Source organism: Callithrix jacchus, chromosome 1 (assembly GCF_049354715.1).
Source record: "Callithrix jacchus isolate 240 chromosome 1, calJac240_pri, whole genome shotgun sequence".
NCBI lineage: Eukaryota > Metazoa > Chordata > Mammalia > Primates > Cebidae > Callithrix > Callithrix jacchus.
This window is the reverse complement of record NC_133502.1, coordinates 196,509,494-196,530,670: the sequence shown is the minus strand read 5'-3', so window position 1 is coordinate 196,530,670 and position 21,177 is coordinate 196,509,494. Positions and strand designations below refer to the sequence as shown.

Genomic DNA, 21,177 nt, shown 5'->3' with positions numbered 1-21,177 from the left:
ATGGTGGTGATATAATGGTAATGATGATGGTGATGATGTGATGGTAATGATGATGGTGGTGATGATAGTGATGGTGATGGTAATGATGATGGTGATAGGATGGTGATGGTGGTGGTGATGATGATGATGATGGTGGTGGTGATAATGATGGTGATAGTGATGATGATGTTGATGTTGACAGTGATGATGGTGGTGGTGATAATGATGGTGATGATGGGGATGGTGACGATGATTATAGTGATGATGGTGATGATGATGGTGTGATGGTGATGATGATGATGGTGGTGGTGACATGATGGTGACAGTGATGGAGTGGTGGTGATGATGATGGTGATGGTGATGATAACAGTTCTAATTCACTTACCTGATTTTATTCAACGTTGCATCTTTGTTCAGCTCATGGCTTTTACAGTTAAAAAGCCTGTGTTCGAGTTAACGGAGTAACACATGAAAAAGCTCAGTACTTATTAGTTGTAGTTATTTATTATTGTTATTATTAAATCTTTGCAAGAGTCCCAAAAAGCACTATTATTAATCCCATTTTACAAATTAAAAATCTAACTGAGAGAAGTCACCAGAAAGCAGGCTTATCCTAAGTGAAAGAACTATACTTTCACCAAACTCAGTCCTTCAAATATCATCTTTTTTACTAAATCCTTGTGACTCTACTTTTAGATGGACTCGCTTTTCATTTTCAATTAAATAAATTATAAACAGAAATATTATCACCCTATGTTAAATGAGAATTCATTATCACCTGCCACAAATAGAACGCAGAAATAAATACAACATAAGCACAAAAATGTCATTAGATTCTAATTAAATACTGTTACTGTTACCTATGAGCCTGAAGTCTGCTCTCTCTTTGTTAAGAAGGGAGATTAGCAAGTATTAGAGAGACATTAAAGGCTAATAGCACTGAATGAGACTTTCTTCTTCCTGTGCTGGGACTGAGAGTGAACTAAATAGAAGATGTCTTTCTAGGTAGGTGGGTTCCTGTCCCCTCTTGCTGTACTCCACGACTGCTCTCTAACACTTGGACTTACAGTGACTTTTCTGGCCTTGATGAGCTGGGAGAAATCATCAAGGAAATTGGCAATTGATATTTCTGAAAAGAAGAATGGTGAATGGGTGCTGGCTGGACTCTCTAAATCCCTCCTGACCTAGCAGGGATATTTTCAGGTGCAGCTGAGATGCATGCTGCTGATGCAATCCAGGTGGGCGCAGGGAGCTTTGCCAGGAAAAGCATCTTCTGCTCTCAGCTCCCTGAAGGTGAGTCAGTACACAAAATCCAATCCCATGGATTCTTCTGTCTTTGCTCAGACATGGGTGTTGACCAAAGTCTCTTCCCAGGGGAGGTCAAGAGCCCTGAGCTGGCACCTGAGCCAGGTAGAAAAGAAACTGGGCAATAACATGGGTGTTGGCCCAAACAGGATCTGGGTTCAATTCCCATTTCTGCTGTTCCCAGTTTGTTGCACAAAGCCAGGTGCACAGCTTTTCTGAGATTCAGTTTCTTTGTGAAATGGAATCTGAAAACCCCCAACACCTCTTCATAGGGTTGCAAGGATGAGATGAGAAGGTTACATGTGAGATACCCAACAAAGTGCCTGACCCAGAGAAGGCATTCAACAAATTTCAATTCCCTTCTCCATCTGCAAAACTGAGGAGGCTACCCTTCACCCCAGAGGGGATTATCCTGTCCTAGTGGCTGCAGAGACTTCCCTGCATGTCTTGTCTATCCACTGCTTTTTGAAGAGGCTATGTGGAATGATAACGGATTGGTACACTTGGGATGTGGGTCACACCCCAGAGCTTCTGAGTCAGCTGAGGCCACTTCTCCTCAAGTCATCAAGCGTTGAACATGGCCCATGTGCCAGGCAGTGCACTAAAGACCTCACACACCTCATCTCATCAAAACCCTCTGAGATGAGGCACAAATGCGGAACAGACTCAGTAAGGTCCAGATTCTTGTCCAACGTGGTGCAAGGTGTGATTTCCGCCCTGCCGTGGCTGATCTCGGGATCCATGCTCAAGGAACCAGCCATGTGAACCATTGGCTCATAGTGAAACCACAGCAAGGGGAGATGGAATAAGAGATAAGCCAAAGTGAGAGAGGCAGAGAGACACAGAGAGGGAGAGGCAAAGGAAGACAGAAACCGAGAGAAAGGACGGAGATTGTTCCTCAGAGGGAATTCCCCGTTGGGAGAAGTGGATTTTTCCCTGCCCCCAGCTCACAACAGAGGAGATCACACACTCTCTCTCCACCCACCAGGTATTTCTCTCTCCACCCACCAGGAGTCAAAGAGAGTAGGGGATGAGGAAATCCCAAAGCTAAATGCAGAGATCATTTCTGGTGTGTGCTTTTGGTTGTCAGACATTGTTCGGGTTGCGAGGGGGAAACTGGTCCGCATGGTGGTGGGTCAACAGCTGCTGCCTTCCTGCCCTCCTGGGGCTTCCTGGATCCACCTCCTACATGAACACCTTGCCCTTGAACCCTTATCTCCACATCTGCACTCCCGCTAAGGTGCTAAGTCTAAGAGAGCCCCCGAGGTTGGAGGTACCTAGCATGACCATGTTAGCAAGGTTTGGTTGGATCTTCCCTTATTATGGAGGTCAAGGGGAGGCTCTCTAAAAAGGAGACAGTGTCCTGGCATGCTGCTGTTTCTCTGCCTCTTCTATTTCTTAGACCCCATCAAAAAGTGGGTGAAGGATATGAACAGACACTTTTCAAAAGAAGACATTTATGCAGCCAACAAACATATGGGGAAAAAAGCTCATTATCACTGGTCATTAGAGAAATACAAACCAAAACCACATTGAGATGCTATCTCATGCCAGTTAGAATGGTGATCATTAAAACATCAGGAGATAACAGATACTGGAGAGGATGTGGAGAAATAAGAACGCTTTTACACTGTTGGCAGGAGTGTAAATTAGTTCAACCATTGTGAAAAACAGCATGGTGATTACTCAAGGATCTAGAGCTAGACATGCCATTTAACCCAGCAATCCCATTACTGGGTATATGCCAAAAGGATTATAAATCATTCTACTATGAAGACACATGCACACATATGTTTATTGCTGCACTGTTTTTAAAAGCAAAGAATTGGAACCAACCCAAATGCCCATCAATGGTAGACTGGATAAAGAAAATGTGGTGGGGGACGACTCAAGATGGCGCTGTGAGAACAACCCAGGATTGAGGCTCTCGCTGGATGCGCAGAGTAGGTGAGTCAGGGACGCATTTCCAGACGGACCTTTGTTGCCCACAGAATGGGGAAATTCCCAGATATAAAACAAATGCAGGACGCCAGCCAGAGATCTTGACTGGTGTAGCCAGCAGCCGGTGCGGCTGTGGCCCACGCTGGAGCGCAGAGGCGCTCCACAGAGGTCCGCACAAAAGCACACTGTTCCGGGTGCCCTGTTGAACTGGCAACCTGAGACCTGAGAGGGCTGAACTTGAGACTGAACAGGACTTGAACAGTGAGCCAGCCCAGGACAAAGCGTTAGGGGTAGCGCAGTGCGACAAACAAAACGGGATTCCAAACGCTCGCTGTTAGGAGGTTACCTTAAGGCGCAGCTCCGTGCGGGAGGGGCGTCCGCCATTACTGAGGCAATCAGCCCCTACTGAGGTACACACCCATTGCTGAGGCAGCCTGCCATTGCCGAGGCAACCCGGTACAACAGAGAGACTCCGCCGCAGGGCGGAGCCCACAGCTGCAGGGCGGAGACCGCAGAAACAGGGTAAACCTCACACCAGCAGGGCGGAGCCCTGGCAGGACAAGACTGCCTCCTAGCTGGGCAGGACAACCCGGCAGACACTCAAAGATAAAGCACCAACCCCTTCAGAAAGAGCAGCTGAGAAAAAAAGGGCTTTTTTTGAGTTCTGTTGCAGCAGAACTAAACGTAGCAGCCTAACAGCCCTGAATGAACATCAGAGCTCACAGCTCAGCACTTGAGCTCCTATAAAGTACAGACTGTCTCCTCAAGCAGCTCCCTGACCCCTCTATATCCAAAAGACTGACATTTGGCAGGCATCATTCTGGGACAAAGATAGCAGAAAAAGAAACTGGTAGCATCCCTACTGTTCTGCAGCTGCTATAGGTGTACCCCAGACAAGCAAGGCCTGGAGTGGACCTCTGCAATCGTACAGCAAAGGGGCTAGACTGGTAGAAGGAAAACCAAGTAACAGAAATACTTCATCATCAACAATCTGGGGGTCCACCCAGAGACCCAATCGAAAAGTCAGCAACTACACAGACGACAGGTGGATAAATCCACAAAGATGGGAAGAAACCAGTGCAAAAAGGAGGAAAACACCAGAAACCAGAACACCTCGCCTCCTAGAAAGGAACAAAACTCCTCACCAGCAAGGGAACAAAGCTGGATGGAGAACGACTGTGACGAAATGACGGAATTAGACTTCAGAAGGTGGATAGTGAGAAACTTTTGTGAGCTAAAAGAACATGTTTCAAATCAATGCAAAGAAACTAAGAACCTTGAAAAAAGATTCGAGGAAATGATAACAAGAATGGATACCTTAGAGAGGAATATGAGTGAATTAAAGGAGATGAAAAACACAATATGAGAACTTCGCGAAGCATGCACAAGTTTCAACAGCCGAATTGACCAAGCAGAAGAAAGAATATCAGAAGTCGAAGATCAACTCAATGAAATAAAACAAGAAACCAAGATCAGAGAAAAAAGCGCAAAAAGGAATGAACAAAGTCTCCAAGAAATGTGGGACTATGTGAAGAGACCTAACCTACGTTTGACAGGTGTACCAGAAGGGGACGAAGAGAATGAATCCAAGCTGGAAAATACTCTTCAGGACATTATCCAGGAAAATTTCCGCCACCTAGCAAGACAGGCCAACACTCAACTGCAGGAAATACAGAGAACACCACAAAGATATTCCGCAAGAAGAGCAACCCCAAGGCACATAATCGTCAGATTCAACAAGGTTGAAATAAAGGAGAAAATACTAAGGGCAGCCAGAGAGAAAGGTCAGGTCACCCACAAAGGAAAGCCCATCAGACTCACAGCAGATCTCTCGGCAGAAACTCTGCAAGCCAGAAGAGAGTGGGGGCCAATATTCAACATCCTTAAAGAAAAGAACTTTCAACCCAGAATTTCATATCCAGCCAAACTGAGCTTTAGAAGTGAAGGAAAAATAAAATCCTTTGTGAACAAGCAAGTACTCAGAGATTTTGTCACCACCAGGTCTGCTTTACAAGAGCTCCTGAAAGAGGCACTACACATAGAAAGGAACAACCAGTACCAGCCATTCCAAAATCACACTAATTGCTAAAGAGCATCAACATAATGAAGAATCTACAACAACTAACAGGCAAAACAGCCAGCTAGCATCAAAATGGCAGTATCAAATTCACACATAACAATACTAACCCTAAATGTAAATGGACTAAATGCACCAATCAAAAGACACAGACTGGCAAATTGGATAAAAATCCAAAACCCATCAGTGTGCTGTATCCAGGAAACCCATCTCGCATGCAAGGATACACAAAGGCTCAAAATAAAGGGATGGAGGAAGATTTACCAAGCAAATGGAGAGCAAAAAAAAGCAGGAGTTGCAGTTCTCATCCCTGATAAAATAGACTTTAAAGCAACAAAGATCAAAAGAGACAAAGAAGGCCATTACATAATGGTAAAAGGATCGATACCACAAGAAGAGCTAACGATCCTAAACATATATGGACCCAACACAGGAGTACCCAGATACATAAGGCAAGTTCTTAAAGACTTACAAAGAGACTTAGAGTCCCACACAATTATAGTGGGAGACTTTAACACCCCACTGTCAATATTAGACAGATCAACCAGACAGAAAATCAACAAGGATGTCCAGGGCTTGAACTCAGACCTGGAGCAAGCAAACCTGATAGACATTTACAGAACTCTTCACCCCAAATCTACAGAATATACATTCTTCTCAGCACCACATCACACCTACTCTAAAATTGACCACATAATTGGAAGTAAAGCACTGCTCAGCAAATGCAAAACAACTGAAATCATAACAAACAGCCTCTCAGACCATAGTGCAATCAAGTTAGAACTCAGAATTCAGAAACCAACCCAGAACCTCACAGCTTCATGGAAACTGAACAACTGGCTCTTGAATGTTGACTGGATAAACAACGAAATGAAGGCAGAAATAAAGAAGTTCTTTGAAACCAACGAGAATGAAGACACAACATGCCAGAATCTCTGGGACACATTTAAAGCAGTCTCTAGAGGAAAGTATATAGCAATAAGTGCCCATATGAGAAGAATGGAGAGATCCAAAATTGACACCCTATCGTCAAAATTGAAAGAGCTAGAGGAGCAAGATAAAAAAAACTCAAAACCAAGCAGAAGACAAGAAATAACTAAGATCAGAGCTGAACTGAAGGAGATTGAGATACGAAAAACCCTCCAAAAAATCAATAAATCCAAGAGCTGGTTTTTTGAAAAGATCAACAAAATACACAGACCACTAGCTAGATTGATTAAAAAGAAAAGAGAGAACAACCAAATAGATGCAATAAAAAATGATAAAGGGGAAATCACCACAGATTCCACAGAAATTCAAACCATCATAAGAGAATATTACAAACAACTCTACGCACATAAGCTGGCAAACCTGGAAGAAATGGATAAATTCCTGGACTCCTGTGTCCTCCCAAGCCTAAACCAGGAGGAAGCTGAAACTATGAATAGACCAATAACAAGGGCAGAAGTTGAGGCAGCAATTAAGAGCCTACCACACAAAAAAAGCCCAGGTCCAGACAGGTTCACAGCCGAATTCTACCAGACACACAAAGAGGAGCTGGTACCATTTCTTCTGAAACTATTCCAAATAATCCAAAAAGAAGGAATCCTTCCCAAATCATTCTACGAGACCAATATCATCCTGATAACAAAACCTGGCAGAGACCCAACAAGAAAAGAAAACTTCAGGCCAATATCCATGATGAACATAGATGCAAAAATCTTCAATAAAATATTGGCAAGCCGATTGCAACAGCAAATCAAGAAACTTATCCATCATGATCAAGTAGGATTCATCCCGGGGATGCAAGGCCGGTTCAACATACGCAAGTCTATAAACGTAATTCACCACATAAACAGAACCATAAACAAAAACCACATGATTATCTCAATTGATGCAGAGAAGGCATTTGACAAAATTCAACAGCCCTTTATGCTAAAAACCCTCAATAAACTCGGTATTGATGGAACATATCTCAAAGTAATAAAAGCTATTTATGACAAACCAACAGCCAATATCATACTGAATGGGCAAAAACTGGAAGCATTCCCTTTGAAATCCGGCACTAGACAAGGATGCCCTCTTTCACCACTCCTATTCAATATAGTACTGGAAGTTCTAGCCATAGCAATCAGGCAAGAAAAAGAAATAAAGGGTATTCAAATAGGAAAGGAGGAAGCCAAATTGTCGCTATTTGCAGACGACATGATAGTATACCTAGAAGACCCCATCGCCTCAGCCCAAAAACTCCTGAAACTGATAAGCAACTTCAGCAAAGTCTCAGGATATAAAATCAATGTGCAAAAATCACAAGCCTTCCTCTACACCAATAACAGACTTAAAGAAAGCCAAATCAAGAACGAACTGCCATTCACAATTGCTACAAAAAGAATAAAATACCTTGGAATACAACTCACAAGGAACGTAAGGGACCTCTTCAAGGAAAACTACAAACCACTGCTCAACGAAGTCAGAGAGGACACAAACAGATGGAGAAACATTCCATGTTCATGGTTAGGAAGAATTAATATCGTGAAAATGGCTATACTGCCCAAAGTAATTTACAGAATCAACGCTATACCCATCAAGCTACCATCGACTTTCTCCACAGAACTGGAGAAAACCACCACGAACTTCATATGGAACCAAAAGAGAGCCCGCATAGCCAAGTCAATTCTAAGCAAAAAGAACACAGCGGGGGGCATCACACTACCGGATTTCAAACTATACTACAAGGCTACAGTAATCAAAACAGCATGGTACTGGTACCAAAACAGAGATATAGACCAATGGAACAGAACAGAGGCAACAGAGGCAACACAACATATCTACAACCACACAATCTTTGATAAACCTGTCAAAAACAAGCAATGGGGAAAGGATTCCCTGTTCAACAAATGGTGTTGGGAAAACTGGCTAGCCATGTGCAGAAAGCAGAAACTGGACCCCTTCCTGACACCTTACACTAAAATTAACTCCAGATGGATTAAAGACTTAAACATAAGACCCGGCACAATAAAAACCCTAGAAGGAAATCTAGGCAAAACTCTCCAGGACATAGGAGTAGGCAAGGACTTCATGAACAAAACACCAAAAGCATTGGCAACAAAAGCCAAAATAGACAAATGGGACCTAATCAAACTCCACAGTTTCTGCACGGCAAAAGAAACAGTCAATAGAGTGAATCGGCAATCAACAGAATGGGAAAAAATTTTTGCAGTTTACCCATCTGACAAAGGGCTGATATCCAGAATTTACAAAGAACTCAAACAGATTTACAGGAAAAAAACAAACAAGCCCATTCAAAAGTGGGCAAAGGATATGAACAGACACTTTACGAAAGAAGACATATATGAGGCCAACAATCATATGAGAAAATGCTCATCGTCACTGGTCATTAGAGAGATGCAAATCAAAACCACATTGAGATACCATCTCACTCCAGTTAGAATGGCGATCATTAAAAAATCTGGAGACAACAGATGCTGGAGAGGATGTGGAGAAAAAGGAACACTTTTACACTGTTGGTAGGAGTGTAAATTAGTTCAACCACTGCGGAAGTCAGTGTGGCGATTCCTCAAGGCCTTAGACATAGAAATTCCATTGGACCCAGCAATCCCATTACTGGGTATATATCCAAAAGGCTATAAGTCATTCTACTATAAGGACACATGTACACGAATGTTCATTGCAGCACTGTTTACAATAGCAAAGACTTGGAATCAACCCAAATGCCCATTGATGATAGATTGGATTGGAAAAATGTGGCACATATACACCATGGAATATTATGCAGCAATCAGAAATGATGAGTTTGTGTCATTTGTAGGGACATGGATGAATCTGGAGAACATCATCCTCAGCAAACTGACACAAGAACAGAAAACGAAACACCGCATATTCTCACTCATAGGTGGGTGATGAAAAATGAGAATGCATGGACACAGAGAGAAGAGTACTAAACACTGGGGTCTATTGGAAGGAAATGGGGAGGGCCAGTGGGAGGGGGAGGTGGGGAGGGATAGCCTGGGGAGAAATGCCAAATGTGGGTGAAGGGGAGAAAGAAAGCAAAACACACTGCCATGTGTGTACCTATGCAACTGTCTTGCATGTTCTGCACATGTACCCCCAAACCTAAAATGCAATAAAAAATTTAAAAAAAAAAAAGAAAAAAAGAAAATGTGGCACATATACACCATGGAATACTATGCAGCCATAAAAAAGGATGAGTTCACGTCCTTTGCAGGGACATGGATGAGGCTGGAAACCATCATTCTCAGCAAACTGACACAAGAACAGAAAACCAAACACCGCATGTTCCCACTCATAAGTGGGTGTTGAACAATGAGAACACGTGGACACAGGAAGAAGAACATCACACATTGGGGCTTTTTGGTGGGTGGGGGGTTAAGGGAGGGATAGCAGGGGGTGGGAGGATTGGGAAGGGGTAGCATTAGGAGAAATACCTAATGTAGATGACAGGGTGATGGATGCAGCAAACCACCATGGTACATATATACCTATGTAACAAACCTGCACATTCTGCACATGTACGCCAGAACTTAAAGTAGAATAAATAAATAAATAAGAAACCATTTGCATGTCTGAGATGAGGCCATCCTCCAGCCAATACACCAGCAAGGGTGGGGCTGAGTCAGTAAATCTCTCGGTGGCAGGATGGGTGTGAAGCAGGGCAGAGTGGCCGGCCACACAGCTGGGGATCAGAGTACCCCAAAGGTACGCCTTGTAGCACTTGTTCTATGGAATGGTCACCAGTATCACCAGGAAAAAAATGAATAGTGTATGATATCAATTTGGTCAATGCTTGGTTAAATACGTTTCTTAACTGCAGGACTTATCAGAGCCTTTAAAGTGTATCTTATGAAACTCTGAGAAGGGGAAATTCTGTTCAGACTTATTTGGCCTCAGAATGCTTTTACAGAATCTCTTGTGATCTAATGTTCCATGAGACAGAGGTTTTGGAAATAGTTATTTAGCCAAAAGAGTGCTTACCTAACCAGGTGACCCTCGGCAAACTGCCTCACCTGAGCCATTTGTCCCAGGTCACTCCTTCGATAAGAGAGAGGCTGGGACTTGAATTGAGAGAACAAATAAAGGAGAAGTGAGGGAAGGGAAGGGGAGGGGAGGGAAGGGGAGGAGAGGGGAGGGGAGGGAAGGGGAGGAAAGGGGAGGGGAGGGGAGGGGAAGGAGGAACAAACAAACAAATGAAAGAGAAAGAAAGACAGAGAAAGAAGGAAGGAGGGAAGGCAGGAAGGAAGGAGAGAGGAAGGAATGAAGGGAAGGAGGGAGGGAGGGAAGAGGGAAGGAGGGGAGGGAGGAAGGGAGGAAGGAAGGGAAGGAGGGAGGGAAGAAGGGAGGAAAGGAAGGAGGGAGGGAGGAAAGGAGGAAGGGAGGGAAGGAGGGAGGGAGGGAGAAAAAGGGACAAGGGAATATAATGAAGCTACAGTTTCTGAGTTGCTCAAATCCACCTGTAAGGGCAGGTTTTTCCCTTTATGTCAATACAAAACAAGAGAGAGAGAAATAACATAGCTGTTTTCCCCCATGCACCATGAGTTCAATTGCTATCAATTACTGTGGCCTCCTGCATTTATTAAAACCAAGTTATTTCTCCTTCCAACAATAGCTGTGCTGTTGCTGAATTACTCAACATTATGTGACTTATTTATACTCCTGCTGCATCTGGTTCACTTTTCTTCACACAGAGGCTTACTGTGAGGAAGGAGGCCGCCTGTAGAGAAGAGAAAAGGCTAAAAGGCTGTAGCTCCTACAGGAAAAGGAAACGTTCTGGAGACAGACTGCCTGAGTTCAAATCCCACCTCCACCGCTTAAAGCCGCGTTATGTTGGGGAAGTCATGGCAACACTTTGAGCCTCAGTCTCCTCCTCTGTGAAATGGGACTGACGAACAGAATTTACCCCGTGGAGGGCTTGTGAAGAATGAATGGGGTTATACGGGCAGAACGCTCAAAACACAACCTGCTCAGTAAATGTCAGTTCTATGATGATCCCACTCGGAGATTTCCACCCTCAAAAATGACAAATGGGTCAGAAAGAGAAACCCCAGGAGCAACTCCAATTCAGGTAGCTGTGGCTTTCTGCCCAAGAACATCCAGCAAAGTTCTATCTTGGGGAACATGGAAAATGTGACCTTCTCATTCCTGGAGGCTAGAACTTCAAATTTCATTCCTGTTTCTGAGGGCTTCCACTCAGTCCTGCTGCCCGCCCCCACGTGCCTACAGCCCCACAAACTGGACATATTGTGACACCTGACTGGGTGTGGAGAAAGTTGCCCAAAGTTCTGGCCAAGGTGGCAGCTATCAACTGATGGTGAGTTATGCAAAATCCAACATGAGTCATTGACCGTGCCTGAACACCTGAGAACACAGTACACAGACCACTCCCCATGTTCTGGGGACTATAAGCAGGTATGTGGGGGAAAAGGAGGCTCTATGGGCAAATCAGTTGGAGCAACATCAAACTAAACTCAGCAAAATAGGTTGCCTTCTTGCAGGACTTGTCAGAACCTTGAATATGCCCATGTGCGTGGGGAATTTACAAGAGGAAGGGAGCCTGTGGGAGGGTCTCCCAAACTAATCTGATCAAGAAGCCGGAGGAGAAAGATGGATGAAGCATCTTTGAAGTGGTGGGAACAGTGGAAAGAACTGGAAACTGGGATGTCCAAAGATAGTTTCAACCTGGCTACAAGATCTCAAACAGGAGACATCACCTCTCTGAGCCTCAGTTGCTTTATCTGTAAAATGGGTAGCTCCTCTCCCATCAGGTTGTTTAGAGAATGAAATGCGATATTGAATGTGTGACACTACTTAGGAGTGTGTCCCAGAAGAGGGGATCCAAGCAGAGGGAGCAGTCGTCAGGGAGACCTCGGCTGGAAGATGTCACCTGGGACACCTGTAGGAGCAAAGGCTTGAAGACTGGACCAGCTGCAAGTCTGTGAGCAACCTGCCTGAGGTCACTCAGCTTGCAAGGGAGACACCAGGACCAAACCCAGACCTAAACGGTCCCCCTGGAATGCTCTTTCCACATTCACATGCCCCTCACTAGGGTAGGCTGAGCAGGGGCCACTCCACCTATCAAACTGTGCCCTTTAAAGCTATTTCCTGGGTCTGAGGGAAGCCCAAGAGCAGCTGGCATTTTGCCCAGAGTGCTCAGCATGCATGTGACCCCATGCTAAGTGTGTAATCTCATTAATACAACAACCATACAAAAAGGCATGATTACCAATTTCACGTATTGGTATGGCCATGAACCCTTCAACACAGTGTGACATAAGAACGAGGGTGTAGGCTGGGTGCAGCGGCTCACGCCTGTAATCCCCGCACTTTGGGAGGCCAAGGTGGGTGGATCATGAGGCCAAGAGATTGAGACCATCCTGGCCAACATGATGAAACCCCATCTCTACTAAAAATACAAAAATTAGCTGGGAGTGGGTGGCAGGCACCTGTAATCCCAGCTACTTGGGAGGCTGAGGCAGCAGAATTGCTAGAACCTGGGAGGTGGAGGTTGCAGTGAGCCAAGAGCATGCCACTGCACTCCAGCCTGGGTGAGAGTAACACTCCATCTCAAAAAAAAAATAAAGAATAAGGGTGTGGGATTTAAAGACAGAACCTCTTGGTCCAAAATTGGGCTCTTCCCCTCCCTATGTCCATGACCTTAGGTAACCTGCTTTGCTTCTCTGAGCCTTCACTTACTCATTCACATAATGGGTATAACATACCACATAGAGTTCTATGGATTAAATGGAATAAGCCATGCCCCCATCAAGACAGGCATCACTCATCCGTGTTGCCATGTCGGGTTCTGAACATCACTGTCATTTCTGTCAAGTGGTGAGGGACAGGAGGCAGGCTGACCAATAGTCTGACTCTCTGGGGAGATTCACATCATCTCTTACAGCTACAGGACCACAGGGATCGGAAAAGGTTAAAAACCAGCCCAGGTCAGCCTCTCCTAAGCATTGCTGCAGAAAACTCCCCTGGGCCCTGGACCAATTTTTCATTAATAACAATAATGCCAATGATAGCAATGACAGAGCTTTAAATACTCGAGTTCAATAAGGTCAGCCTCACAAGAACCCTCAGAGGCAGGCACTTGGATTATCCCCACTTACAGATGAGGACACTGAGTCTCAGAGGTCGAGGCAGTCACCTAGCCACGCAGGAGAAACAGGACTGAACACTGGTCAGCGTGATCCCAGAGCCCATGCCTTTAGCCCCGAATCTGAGCTCTCCTGAATTCTGCTTAGACTGACAACCTTCCAAATTGAGGATTGGATGGAGATTAGCTGGAGCTGAAAAGGAGCTCTCACGAGAGAGGGTGGAACTCCTAGCACCCAGAATGTACCCACCAGCTCAGCCAGCTGGACAGCCTTGCAGTGGAGAAGAGCAAGAACTCTGGAGGCAGAGAGATACCGAGTTCTGACCTTGGCCCCATCACATGCAGCTGCTTGACTTTAATCAGATAGCATCAACTCTCTGAGACTCAGCATCCTGGACCACAAAAGTGGTGATTCCTTCCCTACCTGTCAGGGTTGCTGTGAGAATTTGTGCAAAGTGACCCCCAACCCTGGGGCTAAGGTGGAGAACGGAAAACTTGGAAAGGATTTTTAACAGAGGTCATTCCTAGAAAGAGGAGTGTGTCTGATTTTGATCTCATACAAAAAAAGAGGTCCCAAGACAGAGAAATTGCATCTTGCTGCAAAGAAGGCTTGAAATTCATCCTTGATTTACTCTTCTGAAGGAAGAAGGTCCTTTGGGGGTCTCAGAGAATGATGGGGGTGCCACTGGTAATAAAATAGAGAGCAAAAGTCTCAGGAGCCATTCTATCTCCACCTCAGGAGGGGGCTGGGATGCATTGGCTATGGAGACTTTGCAATATTACAATTTCTCTTTTTTTTTTTTTTCTTTTGAGATGGAGTCTCACTCTGCCACCCAGACTGGAGTGCAGTGGCACCATCTCAGCTCACTGCAACCTCCACTTCCTGGGTTCAAGCAAGTCTCCTATCTCAGCCTCCTGAGTAGCTGGGATTACAGGCGCCAGCCACTACACCCAGCTAATATTTTGTATTTGTAGCAGAGGTGAGGGTTTCATCATGTTCACCAGGATGGTCTCGATCTCTTGACCTTGTGATATGCCCGCCCTGGCCTCCCAAAGTGCTGGAATTACAGGCATGAGCCACTGTGCCCAGCCTATGATTTTTAAAACCTACATCTTACTTATATGCCTGGCACTGTACCCCAAAGCCCTTGGCAAACAGCATCTCAGTTCATCTGCACAGCAGACCTGTGAAGCTCAGAAAACTGAGCCTCAGATAGCTTAAGTTACCTGCTCAAGGCCACTATGGCAAGATATGGTCACATCAAGACCTCTCATCCTATATGCTCTAGAATCTTGCTGCTCCCTCATCTAGGAGTGGAATCTGGTTTTGCTCATCCTTGAAACTGTGACATGATTTTTACCAACAGAACATGGCAGAAGTGACGCAGCTCGTAAAAGGTGATGCAGTTCCGTCTTGCTTGCTGGAAACTTGGACTTGGGGTCCTGAAGCCACCATGCCATAAGGAAGCCCAACTAGCCCACATGGAGAGATCTGAGACCACATGAAGCCTGGAAAATGGGCTACTCCAGCCTTCCAGTGCTTCATCAGCCACCAGTTGACTGCAGCCACATGAGAGACCCCAAGCCAAAACCTCCCAGCTGAGCCCTTCCAAAGTGTAGATGCACAGAAGCCTTGGAAAACATTAACGTTATTGTTTAAGCCATGGGCTTCCTGGGCTGATTCCTTCTGCAGCGCTGTAATGGAAGAGCCACAGAGCCAGCCAGTGCAGGAATTCTTGCTGCAATCTGAGCCCAGATCTGTGTCACTCCAGACTCTGCTCTAACCTCTGCCCTACACTGCCCTTGGACCTCCTGGGCCTTCTGCTAAGCTGTGGAAAGAGCACTGGACTGAGAGTCTAGAACTGGATTCTAGTTCTGAACGTGTTGTTCTCTAGCACAGAAGCTTCATTTCATGCCTTTAGGTGAGGAGCCACACCTCTGAGAGGTATAGTTTCTTCACTCACCAAATGGGTTTAACAACCATTACCAAGCCCATCTCAGGGGCACGCTTTAATGCCAACACAAAGAACTAACAACCAAAGTGCTTTGCAAAGAAGAGAGCTTCCTGAATACCTCCTGGGTGCCGAGTGTTAAACATTTACTATCTGACTACACGATGATTGTAAAAGGTAGGTGGGGTTATTACCATTCTACAGATGAGAAAATCGAGTCCAACAAGATGAAAAGTCACTGACACGAGATGAATCACGTCATCAGGAGATCGGGGAGCCTGAACTCATATCCTGCCCTGTCCATGCTGAGACCCCAGCTCTCCCCTCCTCCCTACTCTCTCTTGACCAAGTTCAGCTCAGAAAGCATCCATTGGCTGCCACTCGAAACACACAAGCACTAGCTTATGGTTCCACAGGCCACTTTTTGCCAAAGGAGAGAAGCACGAGCTTGGATGAATTGTCTAATGGCCCCGGAGTGATGGCTTGAGCAATGAGCCTTGGTGAACAGCAAATCAACCACCATCTCAAATCACCTGGTATTTTCTGCCTGCCATGTGGTGCCGGCCCCGAGACACCCTTCCCACTGCCTTCCCCAGGAACCCATCAGTAATGGAAAGCCAGAGAGACAGAAAGGAGGTGTGGACTTTACGGAGACAGGGTTCAGGATGTGGTCTCACTGCCATCACAAGAGCAGGCTTCTAAGATCCAAAGGCCAGCTGTGCCCAGCCTCTCGAAACAAATCTGTAATAAACTGAGTAAGCCAGGAGCCACCTGTCCAGTGATGGGAGGTATCCTAGGGTCAGAGCAGGAGGAGATGCCCACAGGAGCAGAGCGGTTGTCACTCAGTGCCCTGTCTGTCTGTCCTCCTGCCTGGCCCCACTCTCACCTGCCAACATGCTTGAGTGCACAACCCCTTCACATCCCTCATTTCACTTCCATTCCACGGCGACCTCTTCTTCCTTTGGGAGTTACCAAGGAGATACATGGCTCAGTCAGTATTTATTGAGCACATGCTATGTGCCAGGCCCTGTGCTAGGCCCTGGGGAGGTAACGATGAGCAGAATCCAACAAGGCCTCTGTACTCACAGAGCTACAGCCCAGAGTGGGAGACAGATATTACTCCAATAATCAATTATCCCACATGAAAAATAAATAAAGGTGGCCAGGGATTGCCTGGAGCATACAGAGCGGGAAAGCCAGAACTTGTTCAGGGGCCAGGGAAGGCTTGTGGGGGCAGTGATTTTTGAATCAAGAGCGGAGGAGTTGGGAAAGGGAAGTAGGGAGAGTGAGAGGGAACAAGACTGCCACACCACAGCTCTTGCTGGGAATAGCAAGAGTAAAAGAAACATCCTCTGCAGCCGAGCCACAGCATCATGGGCACAAACTGAGGCTGGAGATGTGGGCAGGGACCAGACCAGCTGGAATCGCCTTCATGTGGGGTCGTCGGTAACTCTATTGCAGTAACCCGATCAAAAGTGTGAACTGGGGAGTTCCTGCTGGCTGTGGCATGAGAACAGATCGAGGTAGCAAGGATGGGGAAGAAGGGAAGCCAGGAGCTTGGCTTGGAAGCCATTCTGGGATTCCAGGACAGAGATGATGTCCAGCTGGATGCCTTGATCAAGAGGCAAGGATCCCTGGAGAGAGCTCTAGGGTTCCCAGCTGAGGCTCCAAGAATAAATCCACAGCGATCTTGCTCTGGTCCAATCTGATGGTCCCCAAACTGGGACCATCTGTCTTTTGACCATCCTCTTTGCATGCTGCAGTGGAAGGAGGAGGCCTTGAGCCAGACAGACCTGAGTTCCAGTCCAAGCCCGGGCACAGCCTCACTGTGTGCCCTGGGCAAGCGGTTTCTCCCGGAGGAGCTTTGGTTTTCTCATCTGCAGAATGTGGCTGGGTTTATCTAGAGGAGTGAATGGGATGCTGTGTGCTAAAGTGCAGCACAGGGCTGGCATGGGAAGGGTACCTTAACATGGGGCTGCCCAGCTCCATCCCCACTGAGAGCTGGGCACGGAGAGGGCATACTCAGAACCTGAGCATAAGGAGCAAGGGAGAGGGGAGGGCACACTTGACCTCCAGCCACCAGAGGAGCTGAGAGATGATGCATCTCCTTGCCCATCACAGCCGTGGGTCCTTCACTGACCCCTCCTCAGCAGGCAAGTCTACCACACCTTCTGTGTAGCATGAACATCTTAGGTGAACCAGACAATTAGGGGTCTATGGGTGATGTCCATGGGCTTCCACCATACCTGATCTCACAGTCCTGACAGTGCCCCCTCTGCCAAGGCTGTCGAGCAGCATCTAATGCAAGTTCAGGTGCTGTCTCACTGCCTGGACCTTACCAGACAGAGCAGAGCCACCCCCTGACATCCAGGCTGAGCAAAGTACAGTTGCCCTGGACAACCAAGAAGTTTCTGTGTAGAGTCATCACCTAAGCTCCCCCAGCTTGTGCCAAAATATACCCTCCACCCACAGGAGAATTGCCTATTCTCACGAGTGGTCTCTCACACACAAAAAGGAAAACCTCAACTATGCTGATAGCAACTACGAAGGGTCCTGTTCCCTGTGCAAAGTCTGAGAGTCTTAGACTCAGGCAACTTTGAGCTCTATCACTTCCGACTGTGTGCCCTTGGGCAAGTGACACCACCTCTCTGAGCCACAACTGCACCATCTGAAGAAACAAAGACTCACCTGAAGGCATGAATTTGGAAAATTTCCTCAGGTCTGGTGATCTATCGTGTAACTCAGCACAGACAGTGCTTGGGAATCATTGCTCCCCTATTCCCTGGAAGCTGGGTGATGTCTGTAGCAACCTTGGTGTGCCTCTGAGCAACCCCGGGCAGGCATGGGGACAGAGGAATGTGTGGTCTCGGTTTTGTGTGAAAAGAGCCACTCTGGTGGCTGGGTGGAGAGATTGTACAAGGTTACAAATAAAAACAAAGGTGAAACAAAACCCCAAACGGGATTTGTAGCTGCAGAGAGGTGTATTTACCAGAGTGAGTTTCTAGGCATATTCTATATGTCAGTGTTGGCTTGGTTTCCTTTTTTTTTTTTTTTTTTTTTTGTCAAACTCACAAATACAGAGGATTCCCTCTGTGGTTTATTCTCTATAAAATGTGTGTGTGTGTGAGATTCTCTATAAAATGTGTGTGTGATTATAAAATGTGTGTGTGTGTGTGTGTTTCACTTTCACTGGATCAAGAAGTAAAATGTTTCTTACCATAAGTTGAGGTCAAAACAGCATAAACCCCAAGAAGTCCAGAGTAATTGGCTAGGAGTTTAAGAGAGGACTGGGGGCCCAGACCCTGAAGACTGGTTTATTGCTACCTTGGGATCTGCAGGACGAACAAAACAGGCACGTTTCCAGAACCACAAAGCCCTGAGGTAATGGCTTCCTATGCATATCATTGTGTTTCATCACGCCTCACCCTAGGAGAAGGCATCACAGTTATCCCCATTTTATAGATGAGAAAACTGAGGCTTACGTACAGGGAGTGACTTGTTCATGATTACACATCCGTCAAAGGGCAGAGCTGAAGCTTGGCTGGAGGAGCCTGACTGCAAAGCCCAGTCTTTTGGCATGCACATACTTACTTGTCCATTCACAGCACTGCTCTCTGCCTCTGGGCTATCATTTGGAAAATGGGCATAATTCTACCTGTTGTGCGAGCTGGTTTGGGGCACACACTCAGCTAGAATTTTCTGAACAGTCACTACGACCAACTTTCGGGAAGAATAAAAGAAAAAATAAACATAGTCCGTGAGTAAACAAAATGTGGTATAGCCATATGATGGAATATAATGCAGCCATTAAAAAGGAATAAAGTACCGATCCATGCTACAAAACGAATAAACCTTGCAACCATTCCACCACGTGAAAGCAGCCAATCATAAAAGGCAGCATATGCACCTATTGCATGACTGTATTCATGTCGGACGTACAGAACAAGGAAATCCACAGAGACAGAAAGCAGATTCGGGCTTGCGTAGGGCTGGGGGCTGAGAGAGCAATAGCTAAAGGCTATAGGGTTTCTTTTCAAGATGTAACAGAAGAACCGGAGATCAAGTTAACTGCCAATGATTTGATCAATCATGCCTGCATAGAGAAACTTCCATGGACACTCCTAAAGGAGGGGCTCAGAGAGCTTCCAACACATCAAAGTGCTGTGTTGCTTGGAGCAGACAGGAGTCTCTGCCCTCTCCCTTATCCCTTCCCTATTCTGGCTACTCCTAAGTTGTATTCTTTATAATAGAGCGGTGGTTGTAAGTGAAGTGTTTTCTTGAATCCTGTGAGTCATTCTAGTGAATGATTAGACAAAAGAAGGGGGTCATGAGAACTCACAGCTCAAAAGCCACTTGGTTAGATGTATGGGAGGCCGGGAGCTTGCAGCTGGCATCTAAAATGGGGACATTCTTGTGGGACTGAACCCTTAACCTTCAGGGTCTGTGCTAACTCTGTTCACTCAGGGTAGTGTCAGAATTGAGTTGAATTGTAGGCCTGCTAGTCACAGGGTGCTTGGGAGGTAGGAGGTGAGGTTTCAGAGGTCTGTCTCAGGGCTCAGAGCTCAGGCAGACCTAAGTCCAAATCCCATCTCTAGCTTTGGCTGTACGTCCTGAGGAATACGGACAAAATTCTCTGCTGCGCATCAGTTTCTTCGTCTATAAAATGGGCATCATAACAGTCCTCACCCCTCCCAGGCTGTTCTAAGGAGGTGATGACATCATCAGGTCTACCAGCACTCAACATAGCGTCCCCAGGAAAATGAGAATGGCCCAAATCCCACCTGGAAGGTCCTGGCTGTGTCATACCAGGTCAGTGGCACACCTTCTCTGAGCCTCTGTTTGCTTGTCTCTAAAATGGAGATGGATGAAAATGAACCCTTGTGAAACACCCACCAGGAGCCAAGTCCTGTGCGCTGCCGTTTGGGCACTGACTCCCTCAATCCTCAGGAGAAGCCTACAAAGAGGGTACCATCATTAGCCCCATTTGACAGAAGAAGAGACTGAGGCTCAGAGAGGCTGAGCCAGCATTCATACCCAGCAGGTGGACTCCCGACTCTTGCCCATGGCATTAAGTTAGCATATAAGTCTAATCCAATCAAAAGGCGAAATAGAGGCATAAGTGCTTTTGAAATTATTAGTTTTGAAACTCTATTGGGTTGGGTCAAACACCAACCCAATATTAGTGGTTATTGTCATTGCTGTAACAGTTCTAAAACCCTGTGTCCAGTTATAAGGCCTGAATTCCCCCCAGAGGGAACTATTACTGGCTTTTAAACATAGGAGTCAGACTCTCAGAATTAGCTAGGAAGCCAGGCGCACTGAGAAGGCAGTATCATTTTAATGAAAAAGAAAAAAAACTTGATTAATGAAAATGATTCTTAATATATTTCAAAATGATCTGTTATGACACAAAGCAAAGACATTTATATACGACTTTGAAATTCTTAATAGCTGATTTTAGAGCAACCTATTATGAAATCTTTCAAAGCAGAATCTATAAGTAAGTAAATCATCGGGCAGGCCTCCCAGGCAGACTGACGACAGTTCTTCTTAAAATAATTTATAAGGTGGGGTGGGAGGGGAGGGCTGGCAGAAATTATTGCCGTCATCAAGTATTAATAAAATATTTATAAAAGTGACTTTCTCTTTTATCGTCAGACGCACTGGTGTGGATGGGTCAGGTCCTTGAGCCCACATCAAAGAAGGGACTTCCCACTTGGCCGCGGGAGGAGAAACTCAGGAATGAAATTGACCTCCTTCACTTCCCTGGTGACAGGCTAATCAGCCAGGGGGCTCCCTGAGTCTCCGGA

The 21,177-nt window shown here is 45.9% G+C and overlaps 1 protein-coding gene across 6 annotated transcripts in view; it reads right to left on the bottom strand.

Annotated features, from left to right (window-relative positions):
* The window catches only part of MYO18B (myosin XVIIIB), a 397,224-nt gene that overhangs the window by 314,665 nt on the left and 61,382 nt on the right, over positions 1-21,177 (bottom strand). The gene's annotated exons all lie outside the window — the stretch shown is intronic.